This window comes from Hemiscyllium ocellatum, chromosome 14 (assembly GCF_020745735.1).
Source record: "Hemiscyllium ocellatum isolate sHemOce1 chromosome 14, sHemOce1.pat.X.cur, whole genome shotgun sequence".
Lineage (NCBI taxonomy): Eukaryota > Metazoa > Chordata > Chondrichthyes > Orectolobiformes > Hemiscylliidae > Hemiscyllium > Hemiscyllium ocellatum.
Genome location: NC_083414.1, coordinates 26,699,017 through 26,717,902, shown reverse-complemented (window position 1 = coordinate 26,717,902; position 18,886 = coordinate 26,699,017). Strand labels below are relative to the sequence as shown.

General features: G+C 41.1%; 1 protein-coding gene across 6 annotated transcripts in view; it reads right to left on the bottom strand.

Annotated features, from left to right (window-relative positions):
• The window catches only part of pparg (peroxisome proliferator-activated receptor gamma), a 178,556-nt gene that overhangs the window by 54,873 nt on the left and 104,797 nt on the right, over positions 1 to 18,886 (bottom strand). For 4 of the 6 annotated variants that reach the window (XM_060835531.1, XM_060835526.1, XM_060835527.1 and 1 more), the window contains exon 2: positions 14,668 to 14,735. The exons of the other annotated variants lie outside the window; for them this stretch is intronic. The gene's annotated coding sequence lies outside the window, so the exon portion shown is untranslated. The remainder of the gene's footprint in view (positions 1 to 14,667; positions 14,736 to 18,886) is intronic. 6 annotated transcript variants of the gene reach the window in all.

The following is an 18,886-nucleotide window of genomic DNA, read 5'->3' as shown; positions in this document are numbered from 1 at the left end:
CTAACACCTCGTGGGACATTACATTGCTGATTTTGTAGATTGATGTCATTTATCCAGTGTGGTTTTTCACATTCCATGAAGACAGAACCCATAACTTAACTGCAGTTTCACTCCTCTGAGCATGATTCAGTTTAGGTACAAGACAGTTTTGCAAAAGTAGTTTCGCTCCTTGTTAAATTGATATTTGCAGCAGGCACCAAATGAATGGTTTCTGACTTTAAAATGAAGCAGTTCCTGAAATTTAAATTCTATTTCTGTAAAAGACTGGATTGTCGTATTGGCTTTTTCTAATTTATCCACAGGCATGCTCAAAGTAATTAATGACATACTTTATAATTAAATCAGTGGTTGATCCATTCGTCTTGATATAGTAAACCACTTAATCTTCTCAAAAATACAAATCTACTAATCTTATTACTTTTATTCTTTGTCTACAGGTTGCCCCTTGGTGATAATATTGCAAAGAACAGGTAAGATTCTGGACATATCGATGATGACCAGCTCAAGGGCTTTTGCCCGAGACGTCGATTTCGCTGCTCGTTGGATGCTGCCTGAACTGCTGTGCTCTTCCAGCACCACTGATCCAGAATCTGGTTTCCAGCATCTGCAGTCATTGTTTTTACCTACTTCTCCACTATCATTTGGTGGACTAATGAACACTGGCTTAACATTGCCAAGACCTAGACCAAATTACCTTGTTTTGCAGAGACAAACTACTCTTAACCCCTTAGCCTGCACTTCCATATCCTTTCCTACCTATTCACTTTGACTGAACTTGGTGTAGAACATTTGGTGTTTGGTTTGACTCGAAGCTGAGCTTCAAAAGATCCCATGTTCCATTTGCACTCATCACTCATCTGAAATATCACTCATCTCTGTCCCTATATTACTGTTATCTCTGGTGAAACTCTCATTTGTGCTATTCAAGCCATTTCACAAATGTTAATGGGTGCCTCTACAATATGTCAGGGAGGGTGATCAGGAAAACCCCTGCAAAAAATTCACCCACAATGTATATTTATTATAATGTTAAAATTAACTTCAAAAGTTTTGATTGCAGAACTCTGAGGAAGCTGCTTTTAGGTCTTTATAGGTCATGGTTGTGCCACATTTTCTTGTTAGTCTGAGTGCTCATGTAGCTGAGGCAAGTGTATTTTTTCTCCAAAAATCACATTCAATAACGGTGAGTAAAGCAAATTACATCACAGAATCATAAAATCCCTATAGTGCAGATAGAGGCTGTTTGGCCCATTGAGTTGGCAGACAGACAAGAGGCAAATAAACTCCACACTGACAGTCACCGAAGGCTAGGATTGAACCCAGATGCCTGGCACTGTGAGGCAATAGTGATAAGCCCTGTGTTATGATTTTACAAAAGTCACGCATGTTTTATAAGCACACTATTTCTCACCTTGATCTGGGAATCTGTTCTTAAAACAGATTTCATTTAGTCCTTTAAGGTGATGCGCAAAGATTGCTTGACTGTGCTGTGAGAATGCAGAAATACCTGTAAAAGCTATTTAGAATTCTTCTGGAATCTACATGGAGCATGGTCAAGGCAAGTTCAGATATAGTCAGAACGAGACAAAAGATTGAGAGAATAAAACAGAGAACTTATCCAAAGTGGGAATTCAGCTGGCAGATCTTTTTCCAGTTATAGTCAGACTCAGATCAGACCTGTTAAATAAGTTAAAACAGCTTGAATAAAAAGGCAGTTACTTGATACTGTTAGTTAGCATTCAAAATTCTGTGACTAAATAGTGAGCTGATAAATTGGGACTAATTTAGTTTTGGATTACATTCAGCATGGACTAGTTGGACCGAAGGATCTGTTTCCATGCTGTGAGAGTCTATAAGATAGCTTTCATGCATCGCACAGTTAGTAAACAACATGGTGGATGAGAGTGGAGACTTCAATTAAGGAAGACAAAAGTCAAATGAGTGAAATTGGAATTTGGTGCTAACCAGGACAATGTGGTGCTTTAACTAAAGTTTACAGCGAGAAGTAAGGTCTTTAGAGTGAGTGAAAGATGAGCCAGGGAGGAAAAAAAAAGGCACAGATTGAGAATCCAGTAGTGAGGCCAGAAGCAGCGTGACATGCAATAACAATGTGATACGAGTGCTGGGAAAGAGGTTGATTGGTCAGTAGGATTGGTGAATGATTCTGAAACAATTGTAAGATTTTGAGTTTTGTGAAGTTTGTGTTTTTCTTCTCTCTTTGCTCAAATTGCTGTTAAGTATATGGTTATACTTTAATTATAAGTTTTATATTAAAAACAGTAAAATGGAAAGAGTGGAGAATCTCAAGTAATTAATTACTAAATTAAATCAATCATGATCACGATGACAGGCTATGTTCACTTACTTATTGGGTATTATCCAAATCTGATATTAACTCGAAAACTGAATTTAGAAATATACATACCAGCTGAATTCCCTCCAAGGTGATCCAGCACAAACAGATCTGAAGTAACAAGTTTGTAGTTGGAAGACCTGAGGTGAGGGGCTGGAGGCTAAGTCGTAAATGTTGTGCCACATCAGGGAAAGTGAAAGTTGCATGGACACGGATTCATAACATGGGTCATCACACTCCTCAGTTTAGATAATGTGACCAGGCAGAAGTGGGTGTGAATACAGATGGAGGCAAGTACAGGGACCCAGGTGGTTGCTTTTGAGGAGCGTTAACCCGTGCAATTATCCTAAAGATTCTTCCATGCTGTGCAGATGACAGGTAGTCACCAGCTCTGCTGAAGAGTCATCCAGACTTGAAATGTTGGGTCGCTTCCTCTTCATGAATGCTGCCTGATTTCCAAGGGGCAGGAAAATCAACATTTCGGGCAAAAGCCCTTTATCAGTCCTGATAAGGGCTTTTGCCCGAAATGTCAATTTTCCTGCTCCTCGGATGCTGCCTGACCGGCTGTGCTTTTCCAGCACCACTCTAATCTAGACTCTGATTTCCAGCATCTGCATTCCTCACTTTTGCCACTGAGATTTCCAGCAATTTTTGATTTCAGTATAGCTTCCACCATCTGCTGTAATTTGCTCCTTCCTAGTAGTAGTCATCAGTTTCTTTTTCAGGAAAATTAATCTCACTATGTTCGTAAAGTTATAGAGCATATTTTTAAATATCCTTAGTAGAATCTTATTTTCATATAAATAATAAAGCACTGAATATTTCTGCTATTATTTTGCTGAACATTACTACCAATCTAACTGTATTTCTGAAGAACAAGAGCCAATGATTGTCCACAGAAAGGTGACAGCAGCTCAGGCAATCTATGATAACTAGAAGAGATCAGAAGTTCCACTCCAATCTCTCCGTGGACTTGTAGTTAGGTAAAAATACAAGGAGTCCTAGCAACATGAAACCCAGAGCTACAACCCATTCATGTGTCAGACTTGCTACATACTTCAATAAAACTGATGTTGCTATCATGCATGTTATATTTTGAACTTCAATCTAATTGTACACTTTAACGACTGGAAAATCTGATCACTCAAGGTTAACCAACCTATTTTGTGGATTAAAACCATTCCCTCATCTTAACAGGCAACAAAAGAACACTCCAGAGTGATAAGAGTCAGCGCCCTGCCCTAAACCAATGAAAGGGGTAGTTTCCAATTTGAATGAATCAGAAATCTAAGCAGAATCTCGCACTGTTCCCAGGCTTGGGAAGCAAAGTGGGCGGTGGCAACTTCATTGGGTGAGACACCAAAAATCAGAGTCCTAACTAGCATGAAAGTTTGCAATGACATTTTCGGAACTTTCAAATGTATCAAGTTTTGAATAGGCAAGCATGCTTTTGCATTCTCATTAAAGTGGCCAATGTGCAGGAATTAAAATGCCTCCTCCGAATTAAGTTCTCCACAACTGAGCAATATGTGATTTCAGATTTATAATTGTACATAAAAGGTGTCCTGTTGAGTGAGGTTCTGTGCTTGCTTCACTTTGGAGTAGCTGGTGATTTGCCCTCTTCGGTGACTGTTTATCTATACCATGACCAAGATTAGACAATAGTAGTTTAAGTCGCACAGAACAAGGAGGCTGACTGAGGGAAGGAAGCTGGAGTATTACGGGCAGAGGTGAAGAGACGGGCCAATGGTAGAAGTATGCCTAGCAAAAAGGACTAAGGCTGACTGGGGAACAGCCACAATATGGAGCTGTAGGGTGGCCAATCCAGGAGACTGAGTGATGGTCTTGGCTTGCAAGGAATGACTGCTTGCCTAGGAGCCCTTTGAAAATAATGCCAGGACCTCTGATCCTTTAGAGTAATGGCAAGAGTGTAACTTCCAAACTGCAACCACCACAAGATTCACCATGTGTTCATAGATATTATATGCTGCGAATGAGGTAATTATGCAAAAAAGCTCCGCAAATGGAACTGCCACTCACTTTCGTGCATGTCCCTGATCTTAGAAACATAGAATCCTGATAGTGCAGATTGAGGCCTTTCGAGTCTGCACCAATCCTCTGAAGAGCATCCCACCCAACACACTTGTGAGCTTATCCCTGCAATTCTGTGTTAACCATGGCCCACCCACCTAGCCAACACATACCAGGACAATTTAGCATGGTCAATCCACCTAAGCTGCACAACTTGAGACTGTGGGATGAAACTGGAGCACCTGGCAGAAAACCCACAGAGATACATTTACACACCACACACAGTCACCCAAGGCTGGAATCAAACCAGGGTCCCTGGTATTGAGAGGCAGCAGTGCTACCTACTGAGCTAATGTGCTGTCAAAATTAGTGCTTTTGGGCAATGTATTCCATTGTGCATTCCATCACAAATGCTGAGGTGTGAAACAACAGAGGATGCACAACAAATATGAACACTATTTGGAAACAACTTTAAAATGGGAAAAGTCACATGGTGAGACAGCCACATTTTTACAGTCTACTTAAAAGTTGTTCTAACAGCAGTTTGCTGATGACATCTACCAAAGCCATCAGAACCATCAGTTTAGCAACTGTGTAAATTAGCCTTGGAAACTAGCTGCAAGATATTATGCAACCAAACTACTCAATTTGCTATAGGGAGGAGACTATTAAACTGGAAAGGGTGCAGAAACAATTTACAAATGATGCTACTGAAATGAGAGGGTTTCACTTATAAGGAGAGGCTGGGACTTCTTTCCCTGGAGTGTAGGAGGTTGCCTTAGAGAGGGTTAGAAAGTTATGACAGGTGTAGTTAAGCTGAATCACAAAGATCTTTTCCCTAGTGTGAGGAATTCAAAACTAAACAGCATAATTTTGAAATGAGAAGGGCAACCTTTTAATACAAAGTTTGGTGGGTATATGGAATGAGCTGCCAGAGGAAGTGGTAGATACAGGTACAATTACAACATTTGGATGGATACATGAACAGAAGTTCAGAGAGATATGGGCCTAAATGCAGGCAAATGCGACTAATTTAGTTTGAGAAACCTGGTTGCCACAATGGAGTTGAATCGAAGGGTCTGTTTCCATGCTGTATGTCTCTATGATCTCGGAACAAACCCCTGGAAGTTAGTCAGGAAAATGTAAAATCAGATGTAAAAACCAAAAGAACTGCAGATGTTGTAAACCAGAAATAAAAAGACATTGCTGGGAAAACTTAACAGGTCTGGCAGCATCTGTGGAGACACATCAGAATTAAAGTTTCAGGATCCAATGACCCTTCACTGGTCCTGAAACATTTACTCTGATTTCTCTCCAAAGATCCTGCCAAACCTGCTGAGCTTAAAAATGTGGTGCTGGAAAAGCACAGGTCAGGCAGCATCCAAGGAGCAGGAACAAAACCTGCTGAGCTTTTCCAGCAATTTCGGTTTTTGTTAATGAAATCTGGTGTGATTGCTTTGCTTTTGAAGATCTCCCAACTTTGAATAATCAAAACCACTCCAGAATTCCATGTGGCAGGCCTGTGGCGTGAGCTTTTTTGTAGAAGTGAGAACAAAAGATTGACGAAGGCAGAGCAGTGGATGCTGTCTATATGGACTTCAGCAAGGCATTTGACAAGGTTCCTCATGGTGGACTGGTTAACAAGGTTAGATCACATGGAATACAGGGAGAGCTAGCCCAGTTGGATACAAATTTGGCTTGAAGGTAGGAGACAGAAGATGTTGGAGGAGGGTGGCTTTTTTGTCTGGAGACCTGTGACCAGCAGTGTGCCACAAGAATCGGCACTAGGTCCTCTGCCTTTTGTTATTTATAGAAAATGACTCAGATGTTGGTATGGTTAGTAGATTTGCAGATGACACTAAAATTGGAGGTGTCGTGGACAGTGAAGATGATTATCTCAGAGTACAACTAGACCTTGATCAGATGGGCCAATGTGCCGAGGAGTGGCAGGGGAGTTTAGATAAATAGGAGGTGATGCATTTTTGTAAGGTGAATCTGGCCATGACTTATACACTTAGTGGTGTGGTCTTGCAGAACGTTGCAACTTCATAGTTCTTTGAAGTTGGAGTTACAGGTAGGCAGGGTAGTGAAGGATATATTCGGTACACTTTATTGGTCAGTGCATTGAGTATATGAGTTGGGATGTCATGTTGCAGTTGAGCAGGACACTGTATTCCAAAAGTGGCCCAATCAGTGTTCAATTCTGGTCTCCCTGCTATAAGAAAGATGTTGTTAAACTTAAAAGGGTGCTGATAAGATTTACAAGTACGTTGGCCAGGGTTGGAGGGTTTGAGCTATAGGGAGAGGCTGAATAGGCTGGAGTTATTTTCCCTGGAGCATTTTAGGCTGAATGGGCAACCTTATGGAGGCTTATAAAATCATGAAGAACATGGATACAGTGAATTACCAAGGGTAGGGGAGTCTAAAACCAGAGGGCATGAGTTTAAGGTGAAAGGGGAAAGATATAAAGGGACTGAAGGGGGATCCTTTTCATACAGAGGGTGGTGCATGTATGGAATGAGCTACCAGGCAAAGTAATGGAGGTTGATACATTTAAAAGGCATCTGATGGGTACATGAATAGGAAGGTAAAAACAATGACTGCAGATGCTGCAAACCAGATTATGGATTAGAATGGTGCTGGAAAAGCACAGCAGTTCAGGCAGCATCCGAGGAGCAGGAAAATTGACGTTTCGGGCAAAAGCCCTTCATCAGGAATACAGGCAGAGTGCCTGAAGGGTGGAGAGAAAAATGAGAGGAGGGTGGGGGTGGGGGTGGGGAGAAAGTAACATAGAGTACAATAGGTGAATGGGGTGGGGATGAAGGTGATAGATCACAGAGGAGGGTGGAGTGGATAGGTGGAAAGGAAGATAGGCAGGTAGGACAAGTCATGGGGACAGTGCTGAGCTGGAAGTTTGGAACTGGGGTGAGGTGGGGGAAGGGGAAAATGAGGAAACTGGTGAAGTTCACATTGATGCCCTGGGGTTGAAGATGTGAGTCTGTTTCAGGACATGGTTGAAGAGATTGAGGGCAGAGGAAATGACCTGGGAGTTGCAGGAAAATCAACATTTCAGGCAAAAGCCCTTCATCAGGAAGAAGGACTTTTGCCCGAAACATCGATTTTCCTGCCCTTCGGATGCTGCCTGAACTGCTGTGATTTTCCAGCACCATTCTAATCCAGAATCTGGTTTCCAGCATCTGCAGTCCTTGTTTTTACCTAGTTGATTTTAACCCTCTTGCAAAGATGCCTGCCTTGAAGTTTTCCTCCTCTCTCTACAAGAATCTCAGGGCGTCCCTCTCCCACTAACTCCTAGGTCATTTCCTCTGCCCTGAAACAGACTTGCATCTTCTGCCTCAGAACACTTCAATCCCAGGGCATCAATGTGAACTTCACCAGTTTCCTCATTTTCCCCTTCCCCTACCTCACCCCAGTTCCAAACTTCCAGCTCAGCACTGTCCCCACGACTTGTCCTACCTGTCTATCTTCCTTTCCACCTATCCACTCCACCCTCCTCTGTGACCTATCACCTTCATCCCACCTCCATTCACCCATTGTACTCTTTGCTACCTTCCCCCACCCTGCTCCCTGACCTATCACCTTCATCCCCACCCCATTCACCTATTGTACTCTATGCTACTTTCTCCCCACCCTCACCCTCACCCTCCTCTCATTTATCTCTCCACCCTTCAGGCACTCTGCCTGTATTCCTGATGAAGGGCTTTTGCCCAAAACGTCGATTTTCCTGCTCCTCGGATGCTGCCTGAACTGCTGTGCTTTTCCAGCACCACTCTAATCCAGAGCATGAATAGGAAGGGTTTAGAGGGACATTGGCAAATGGACTAGATTAATTTAGGATATTGGGTCGGCATGGATGTGTTGGACCAAAGGGTCTGTTTTTGTGCGTCCTACCATCTGTTCTGAAAGACCTTAATAATAGAAGCTCCAGAGAATCAGAGCAACCTAACTATGTGTATATACGGATGTTTGTAAGAGTGAATGTGCAATATGTCATAGCAATTCAAGGCAAGTGAGACAGTAAACAAACTTTGAACTCATGAAAAGTTGTTTCCATAATCCAAGGGTAAGAAATGGCACATCTCTTTCCACAAAAAGAACGTTAACCTTGGGTAGTAACAGAGCATGCACATTCTGCCCGTGTCAATGGCAGCATCTCCCACATGACCCAAATAAAACACAAAAGCAACAGACAAATGTGAGGAAAAATATCCTGTCTGAATCTGCAAAACATTTTCACAAAAAGAAACCTTTACTCGAGGATGTGATAAGGCTAAAATACTAAAGAAGAATTTTTTTTTGTCTGTTTTCCTTCTGATAGTATCAAATACATTATTATGGACTGGGACAGGCAATTTGACTCCCCTTTTTCCAAGCCATGGCCACTTTACCACCATAAAAACTTAGTTATTTTGTCACTTTTTGCTCATGGCCAATATGCTGGGATAATTTCAATCCATATGCAAGTACATCTCCACCTTGCATCTGTTAAACTTGAAGCAATGGGGCATATAAAGAGAATGGTGTATCAAACTAAATTTGCAAAACACCAGGGCCTCTGGACCGCCTGACAAATCTAAATATTGAAGCAGAATTTAAAAAGAAATGTTTCAAAACTCTGGATGTTTCTATCGATGCTCTCTTAAAACATTCAAAAGATAAAGAAACTACATTAACAATGAAAGAGGGGTTGAAAGCGGGACAGTAGTGAGGTTATGAACAAGGTTACAAAAGACAACAACTAGGGCAGTAAACGGAAGATGAAAAATAAAAATATCAAAAACAGTTAAGGTATGGTCGAACATTCATCAGACATTTAAGCAGCAAAAAGGAAAATCCAGGCACAAGCAAGTTAACTGACAAATGAGCAAAATAAAATCACTCTAAATAGGCACTGAGATGTCTGGTCACCTGAATAGAATCTTGCCTCAGCTGTTACTGAAGACAAATATAACAGCGAAAATGGAAAGAAAGAGGAAACACTGGATAAACTGAAAAAAGAGACTTCAGGTGGATGGCACTTGTAGATGGTTAAAATAGACAGGATAGCAGAGACATAGGTATTCTCATATAAAATGCAATAGAAAAAGAAATAGTGATACAGGACTGGTAGGCAGAAAGTAAAGCATACTACCTCATGGAATCTAACTTAATGACAGAAGCAGGAAACATACTAGATTCTTTGTTTAAAAGGATCAGAGTTGGAAGTCACATCAGACCAGATTATAATCCAACAATTGATTCGAGATCACAAGCTTTCGGAACACTGCTCCTTTGTCAGGTGAAGCAGTGTTTCAAAAACTCATTATTTCAAATAAACCTGTAGAACTATAACCTGGTGATGTGTAACTTGTGACTTTGTCCAGGGCAAAAGTGAGAATGCCTCACCTTCTGCCTCAGAACACTTCAATCCCTGGGCATCAATGGGGACTTCACCAGTTTCCTCATTTCCTCTCCCCCCACCTTACCGGAGTTCTAACCTTCCAGCTCAGCACTATCCTCATGACCTGTCCCTACCTGCCAATCTCCCTTCCCACCTATCTGCTCCACCCTCCTTTCTGACCTATCACCTCCATCCCCACCCCCATTCACCTAATGTACTCTTTGCTACCTTCACCACAGCCCCACCCCATTTATCTCTCCATCCTGCAGGCTTCCTGTCTCCATTCCTGATGAGGGGCTTTTGCCCAAAACGTCAATTTTCCTGCTCCTCGGATGCTGCCTTACCTGCTGTGCTTTTCCAGCACCACTCTGATCTAATTCTAGTGTCTTTGTCCACCCTAGTGCAACATTGGCATCCCAACATAAAAGGATCAGGTAACAATACAGCCAGAGAAGGAAAATATAATACAGGTCATCAGGGACTTCTTAAAAGATAGTAAAGTTTAACCAATCTTGTTAAATTCTTTGATGGAATACTTGAAAGAGTTGCCAGAAATGATATGGAAATGGCATACATGTGGATAAAGTATCATATAAGACAGACTTGACAAAATATCAATGTGCAAGGAAATACATGCTAGGAAACAGAATTGATTGCAGAGAGGTTTAGAATTAGAAGATGCTCCTCGGATCAGCAGACAATGTGCTTCACAGGGATCTGTGTTGGGGTTAATGTTCACAATACATAAATGGTTTGGATACACTAACTAGAAGTATGGTGTTGCAGAGGATACTAACTTGTAGTAAAGCTAATAATGTGAAGCATTTAAACACCTTTGTAGAGTGATTGGATAAATGATAAGTAAAGTGGCAAATTATGAGATCAGTTATTGGTAGGAGGAATAAGGAGGCCATTATTTCTTAGCTGTAAAAAAAAACAATCAAAAAGAGGAGCAAAAACATTTGCAAATACAGAAACATAAATTACCACAAGAAATAATGCAATTTGGTAAGGACACAAAAGTTGCGATCAAAGTACTGCAGGTCACTTTTAGAGAAATCAGAAGCCAAGACACAATATTATATTTATATCAAATCTTGGTCAGATAATACCTGAAATGTGCATGTGTTTGGTCTCTAAATTACAGAAAAAGATGTTAAAACACTGTTACAAGTACATAAAACAATTCTGGTAGCATCTTTACAAATGAGAGGATGCAACTATTAGTGAAGAATGAGACTGCACTTCTCTCCTGAACAAGAACAGGTCAGGGACTTGCCGAGACAAGGAAAGTCCTGAATGCACAAATCCAAAGCAAGAGATAGTGTCCGAGGTTGTAAGATTCCTGTTCTAGTCAGTTTGAAGATGGACGTGAGGTCTTCATATTTTTCTTTTAAAACGTCATTTATCAAAAGCCATTCATCTCATACAAATTCCTTCAAATACTTAAACTTTTATAAAAGCAAACATTGCATTCAAATTCTTAGTTTGTTATTAAAACAAACATTTGTAGCCTTGCATCAAAGCTTTAAAACAAGTTGGAGCTGACTATCAAACTGTGAACTGATATAGTAATATAAATTATAAAATCAGTCACACAATAGAAATCCTATCATGATAACCCTCAAGCTTATGTCCACAAAAATAAATCAGCACACATCTTCCTTAAATTGAATATTTTTTTAAATTTAAAGGGGAAGAGATTTAAATGACAACTCCAATGAGATTTCAACGCCGTAACATCATGATAGCTTAAATGATTTTATCCATTTTGTTTACACAAATTAAATGTTTACTTTTAACAAACCCACAGGTTACTTTACTCCTCCTACCCAAAAGGATGTTTTGAAAATCACATTATTAGTACATGTGTAGATGCATCTGTCAATCATAGAATCTGGGGGTTGGGGAGGGGGCTGTCAGACGTTATGTCAGACAGGTGGTTTTCAGTAAATTCTACCAGATCCAATGAGAGAGCCCAGCATTTGTAAATGAGGATCTCAGGGGATCGCAAGTGATCTTTAACGAGTGTAATTGATGATGCCCAACAGGATGTTACTTCCATGCTGGGGATTTCTTCCCCCTAAACATAGAACAGTTTTCTCCCCAATTTTCCCTTCCTCTCCACTCCCAGCATCGTGACCACTCCAGACATAATATTACTTATCCACAATTGTGCACTTTTTCACATTCACACTCTTTCACATTCTCATAGTCAGTAATGTTAATAGCACAGAAGGAAATTATTTAAAATTTTGCCTCCTTAAATTTATGTTCACGGAAAATGTCTGGTGGAGCATTTGTAGTGCAGAGGTTAACCTCCAAGCTAGAAACTGATGGTTCAAATCCAACTCTAGACTGGATGGCCATGTGTTTACCAACTATGATTGATAAAGCTGATGACTTGCAGTAAGAGCAGTACACAGTCTCCTGGTCAGTCATACTGCAGAAAGCAACAGAAAGCAATGCACCTTGATAACTATTACCATTGACCAGCATGATTGCATATGCCCTCTGAAGGCATGGTACCAGAAGTGTAAGAGCGAGGGAAGAGATATGTGTGGGAGAGAATTATGTGACAGAAGCAGCAAGAGTATGGTGTAAGAGAGACAACGAGAGTGTGGTGTGCAAGTGAAACAGAATGACAGAGAAAGGGAGAGAGGGAGAGAAAGGGAGAGAGGGAGAGACAGAGCAGAGCACAAGACATCAAGTTTAAAAGAGAGAAAGCGAATGAGCAAGAGAGGTGTGTGTGAAAGAGAGTGAAAGCGAATGAGATGAGATAGAGCAAGAGAATGGTAAATGTGAGAGACAGACAGACACAGACAAGCAGACAGTGGCGTAAGAAAGACAAAGAGCGCACAAAAGCAAGCAAGCGAGAGAGTATGCAAAAGAGAGAGCAAGAAAGTGAAAGGTGTGAGAGACTGAATAAGTGTGTGGATGTGGGAGTGAATGATATCTCCTGTTCACTGCTTCATTTTTCAGGTAGGTAGGGAGGGAGGTCAATGCAAGGAACAGATTGCTCTGCAGCCACTAACAAAATGGTGATCGGTTGACTAGGGCTACATTTCTTCAGGATAGCTTTCTTCTGCCAGATCCTAAATTTCCATTTCTCTCATAAAATGACTTTTCCTCAGCAATGCCTTTCGTCTCATGACCTACTCTAGCAACCAATAGCAGGTGAGGGTGAATGCGAGTCAAGGTCAGAATTTGGCCTTGCAAAGATTTATGCTTGACGGTTTAATAATTTTCTATCAGAGCTACAAGGTCAAAGGAAGTGGAGTGGAATCTTATTTTTGATTTAGAATCCATTAAAATAGTGTGCTTAAAATAAAGTTGTTGGCAAGCAGTAAAACTGACTAACTTCTATTTTTCTTTCTATTTCAGACCACCATGAGAATTCAGGAATTGAATATGTTTACATTAAAACTTTTTTTTAAAACCGCATTCGATCTTTACCCCAGATTCTTTTGGAAATCTCAGGGAATTGATTACTCCAATGGGAACAGCTGTATTTCCTACAGATAAAGAAAAGCTTCAGTGACATATAATAGAGACATTTATGCACTAAATTTGGAACTGTTAGGAGATAATACAGCATAATATTCAAACAAACAATCATATTTTCAATTAAGGATATATCAAAGTTTTGTAACAAATCTGGTATACCTTGTAAAATGTTTCATCATCTATCTTTTTGGTGGTATGTATTTAGATTTATCATTACCAACATTAAACATCAATATGATAAGTATTGACAATCTAGCTCAACAAGTACAATGTGCTTGCAGTAGAAAAAGGTTGATATTTTGTTTAAACATGGCAGGTTATGATAGTCGAGAATTTACGTGAATATTTGTGAACCAAGTTTCAGAAGTAACTTTGAAAAAGGAATTTGATACATTCTTTAAAGCAAGAGTGGGATTAATTGTATAGCTCTTCCACTGAGCCAGTATAATCACGATGGACTGAATGACCTTCTCAATGGCGCATGGTCCAAAATTTTAATATTTATTGTATCTAGCACTTAGACAAGTACTACAAAATCTGGCGCAAGGAGTTTGATCTAAAAGTGTGAATACTGTATTTCATGATGTTGTATACTAGAGAGAAGTATTTTCATTAGGACTACAGTTAAGCTATGATAAAGAAATCTAGACCTGGGAACATTGGAATTAGCAACAAAAGTAAGCCATTCAGCCTTTCGCGTTTGCTCCACTATTCAATGAGTGAATGGTGAATCTGTTTGCATTCCAAATTCCACATTTCCATCTACCAGGAACTTGCTTCCACCTTAAATGACTCCACATCCATCGCCTTCTGATGCAGATGACTTCAGACTTGCAAATGCTTAGAGGGAAAAGAAAATCCCTTCATCTTTGTCCCAAACTGGGCAACCCCTAACTTTAAAAATGTTCCCAAGTTATGAACCAATCTACGGATGGAAACATTCTTTCCACACCCACCTTGTCAAGGCCATTCAGAATCTTGTTAACTTGAATCAAATGACCCTTACTCTTCTGAACTCCAATGAAAATAAATCCAGATTGTCCAATCTTTTCTCATAAGGCCACCCCCTCATTCCAGATTATCAATCTAGTAAATCTCCTCCAATGAGTTTGTTGTCTCAACAATGTTCATTGGAAACTGAATTTATAACATCCAAATGTTATATTTTGATAATTTTTTTCAGAAGAAAAAATTTCGACCCAGAAAGAACTGAATACATTCTGCCAGTCAAGCAGAAATAGTAATGAATAGTTAGCAAAAAACAGCAGCTATTTACTATTTGAATTCCACTTGAATTGTTCATCTCTACATTAATCATCACACTTACCTAATATACATACAAAAACTGAATGACAAAGGAAAATCAAGACTAACTTACCTCAAAATCAAACAGTTCCAGTGAAAGTGGTAATCAGAATTGGAGATGGACAGAGTTGGATTAAGATCCTACAAACAAGAAGTAATTCTTACTACACAAAAAAAATCCTGTTGTTGAAATCAACATTGTCTGAATTGATGTTAGGTCACAAAATTTCAATAGTAAGAACAGTCAACGAATAACAATCTGTAACAGGAATTAAAAGTCTATTGGCACCTTAGTCATCTGAAGTGGAAAGAACAAGTTGGTTTTTCTCTTTATTGTAGACAAGTGACAGTGAAAATAACTGCAATGATGAAATTCCTCTACACAAGGGGGCAGAAACTGCCCAAAAATTAATAGATCAATCAGCTTAACACTGGTGGTAGGCAAGAATAGAACATATAGAAATGAAAAATATAATAATGAATTGTCAGCATGGATTTCAAAGTATTGTTTATTCAACCTGTTTCAATAGTTTAAAGAAGTAACAAAGAGCAACAGTGTTCTACTTATGGTTTCAGTTATATGGCTTTTCAAATGGCCTAAATAAAAAATGTCCTACAATAGGCTAATGAATAAGGTCAGAAAATGCAGTCAGGAAATAGGTGGCCGATCATGACCGATGCACTGCAGTAACTCACCAAAACATCTTCGCCAGCACCTTCGAAACTCGCAACCTCCACCACCAGAAAGGATGAGGAGAACATGTCAATTTGACAAGAACAGAGAGAAGGACTTGCAGAACCTGCAAACATTCACCTTGGAACTGTAAAACTGGTCCTTCACTGTCATTGGGTCAAAGTCTTGGAACTCCCTTCCTAACTGCACGGTGGGTGTTCCTACATACCAAGGACAGCAGTGGTTCGAAACTGCAGCTCACCATCATGTTCTCCTGGGTAATTGTCTGGCCTAGCCAATTATGCCATGTTGTATGAACAAATAAAAAACAAAACACACTAAATCATAGAGTAGAATTCCTACAGGGTGGAAGCTGGCCATTTTATCCACGGAGTTCACGCCAACTCTCCAAATAACATCCCATCCAGACCCGCCTGCCTACTCTATTAATGTAACGCTGCATTTCCCATGACTAACCCATCAGCCTGCACATTCCTGGACACTATGGCAATTTAGCATGACCAATCCACCTAACCTGCACATCTTTGGACTGTGGAAGGAAACCGACATAGACACAGGGTGAATGCGCAAACTCTACACACTAGTTGCTAAAGGGTGGAATCAAACCCAGAATCTTGGTGCTGTGAGGCACTGAGCCACCTAAAGAGTGAGAGCAAAGGAATAATTGTTGTTGAAGGTAGTAGGTGAGAAGTGATGATCCACAAGGATCAGTGCCGCGTCTATTTTTTCACCAATTCCTTTAATGTTTTGAACATGTGAATCAAAACCAAAATCTCAAAATTTAGCGATGACATGAAATTGGGAAGATAGTCAACATCTCCGATCCCCAAATTTCAGGAGAATATTAATAAACTTGTAGAGTGTGGAACAATTTGGCAAATGAAGTTCAATGCAGATAGATCGGAAGTAGTACATTTTGGTAGCTAGAAAAGGGAGTTTTGTTTTGGAAGATGCAAGTCTGGATGTGGGTGTATAGGGAAAAAAGGAATATTGGAGTACAAATACATCAATTATCAAATGTTTTACTACAGGCTCATGAAGCCATTAAAAAGCAAAAGTAGTAGGCTTTTGGATGAACTGAAAAGTAGAAAAGTTTTGCTAACCTTCATCAAATCTTCTATAAACCCAAAGTCCTAAGATGTGCAAATTAGGGGTATCGGCCATGCTAATTGCCTATAGTGTTCAGGGATGTGTAGGTTAGTTGCATTAGTCAAGGAAAATGCAGGATTATAGGATAGCAGGATGGGTCTGGTGGGGTGTTCTTTTAAGGGTCAGTGTGGACTTATTGAGCCAAATGGCCTGTTTCCTCATTGTAGGAATTTTATGATTCAATGAAACCACAATTAAAGAACTGCGTGCAGTTTGGGTTGGATTAGCATAAAAATAATAGAGGCACTGGAGAGGGCATAGAGAAGATTTGAAGAAGGATGATATCAGAAATGCATGGGTTTATATCTCAGGAATGATTGACATGTTCGGTCTTTCCTCCCTTGCAAAAAGGAAGAGGGGTAATCTAATAGAGAACTTAAAATTTTTGAAAGGTTTTCATTGAATAGATACAGATTGAATGTGTCTGCTTGGAGGCAGTCAATATAAACGTCACTAAGCCGTCAAATAAGGGAATTGAGAAGAAATCTCTGCACCCAAAGAGTGGTGAGAATGTAGAGAATGCTAATGCAATGAATGGTCAAAAATGCATCTATGGGATTTGTTAAGGGCAAGCTGGATAATCATGAGGAAGAAGGGAATAGAGGGTTATGGTGATAAAGTTAGATGAGTAAAGATGGGAGGAGACTAGAGAGGAGTACAAATACTAGATGGATTATCTGGGCTGATTGGTCTGTATCCTTATTGCTATATGTTTTATGGAAGCTCACGTACAGCTCACATGTAATCTAATCTGGCAGATGTCGAAGTTACAATCTGGCACCTTCATACTATGCACGATACATTGTAATATGTACAATGTTCTTATTCACTGAGCCATTGGGAATTATAATCTACTGATAAATAGACTTGGTAAAAACAATGACTGCAGATGCTGGAAACCAGATTCTGGATCAGTCGTGCTGGAAGAGCACGGCAGTTCAGGCAGCATCCAAGCAGCGAAATCGACGTTTCGAAAAGCCCTTCATCAGGAATAAAGGCAGTGAGCCTGAAGGGTGGAGAGATAAGCTAGGGGAGGGTGGGAGTGGAGAGAGAGTAGCATAGAGAACAATGGGTGAGTGGGGGAGGGGATGAAGGTGATAGGTCAGGGAGGAGAGGGTGGAGTGGATAGGTGGAAAAGGAGATAGGCAGGTCGGACAAGTCCGGACAAGTCATGGGGACAATGCTGAGCTGGAAGTTTGAAACTAGGATGAGGTGGGGGATGGGGAAATGAGGAAGCTGTTGAAGTCTACATTGATGCCCTGGGGTTGAAGTGTTCCGAGGCGGAAGATGAGGCGTTTTTCCTCCAGGCGTCTGGTGGTGAGGGAGCGGTGGTGAAGGAGGCCCAGGATCTCCATGTCCTCGGCAGAATGGGAGGGGGAGTTGAAATGTTGGGCCATGGGGTGGTGAGGTTGATTGGTGCGGGTGTCTCGGAGATGTTCCCTAAAGCACTCTGGGGAGACTGGGCACCTCTTAGCAATGTAGAGGAGACCGCATCGGGAGCAACGGATACAATAAATGGTATTAGTGGATGTGCAGGTAAAACTTTGATGGATGTGGAAGGCTCCTTTAAGGCCTTGGATAGAGGTGAGGGAGGAGGTGTGGGCACAGGTTTTACAGTTCCTGCGGTGGCAGGGGAAAGTGCCAGGATGGGAGGGTGGGTCGTAGGGGGGCGTGGACCTGACCAGGTAGTCACGGAGGGAACGGTCTTTGCGGAAGGCGGAAAGGGGTGGGGAGGGAAATATATCCCTGGTGGTGGGGTCTTTTTGGAGGTGGCGGAAATGTCGGCAGATGATTTGGTTTATGCGAAGGTTTGTAGGTTGGGAGGTGAGCACCAGGGGCGTTCTGTCCTTGTTACGGTTGGAGGGGTGTGGTCTGAGGGCAGAGGTGCGGGATGTGGACGAGATGCGTTGGAGGGCATCTTTAAACACATGGGAAGGGAAATTGTGGTCTCTAAAGGAGGAGGCCATCTGGTATGTTCTATGGTGGAACTGGTCCTCCTGGGAGCAGATACGGTGGAGGCGGCGGAATTGGGAAATGGCGGATGGCATTTTTGCAAGAGATAGGGTGGGAAGAGGTGTAATCCAGGTAGCTGTGGGTTTGTAAAAAATGTCAGTGTCAAGTCTGTCGTCATTAATGGAGATGGAGAGGTCCAGGAAGGGGAGGGAGGTGTCAGAGATGGTCCAGGTAAATTTAAAGGTCAGGGTGGAATGTGTTGGTGAAGTTGATGAATTGCTCAACCTCCTCACGGGAGCACAAGATGGCAGTCATCAATGTAGTGGAGGAAGAGGTGGGGAGTGGTGCCGGTGTAATTACGGAAGATCACCTGTTCTACGTAGCCAACAAAGAGACAGGCATAGCTGGGGACCATACGTGTGCCCATGGCTACCCCTTTGGTCTGGAGGAAGTGGGAGGATTCAAAGGAGAAATTGTTAAGGGTGAGGACCAGTTC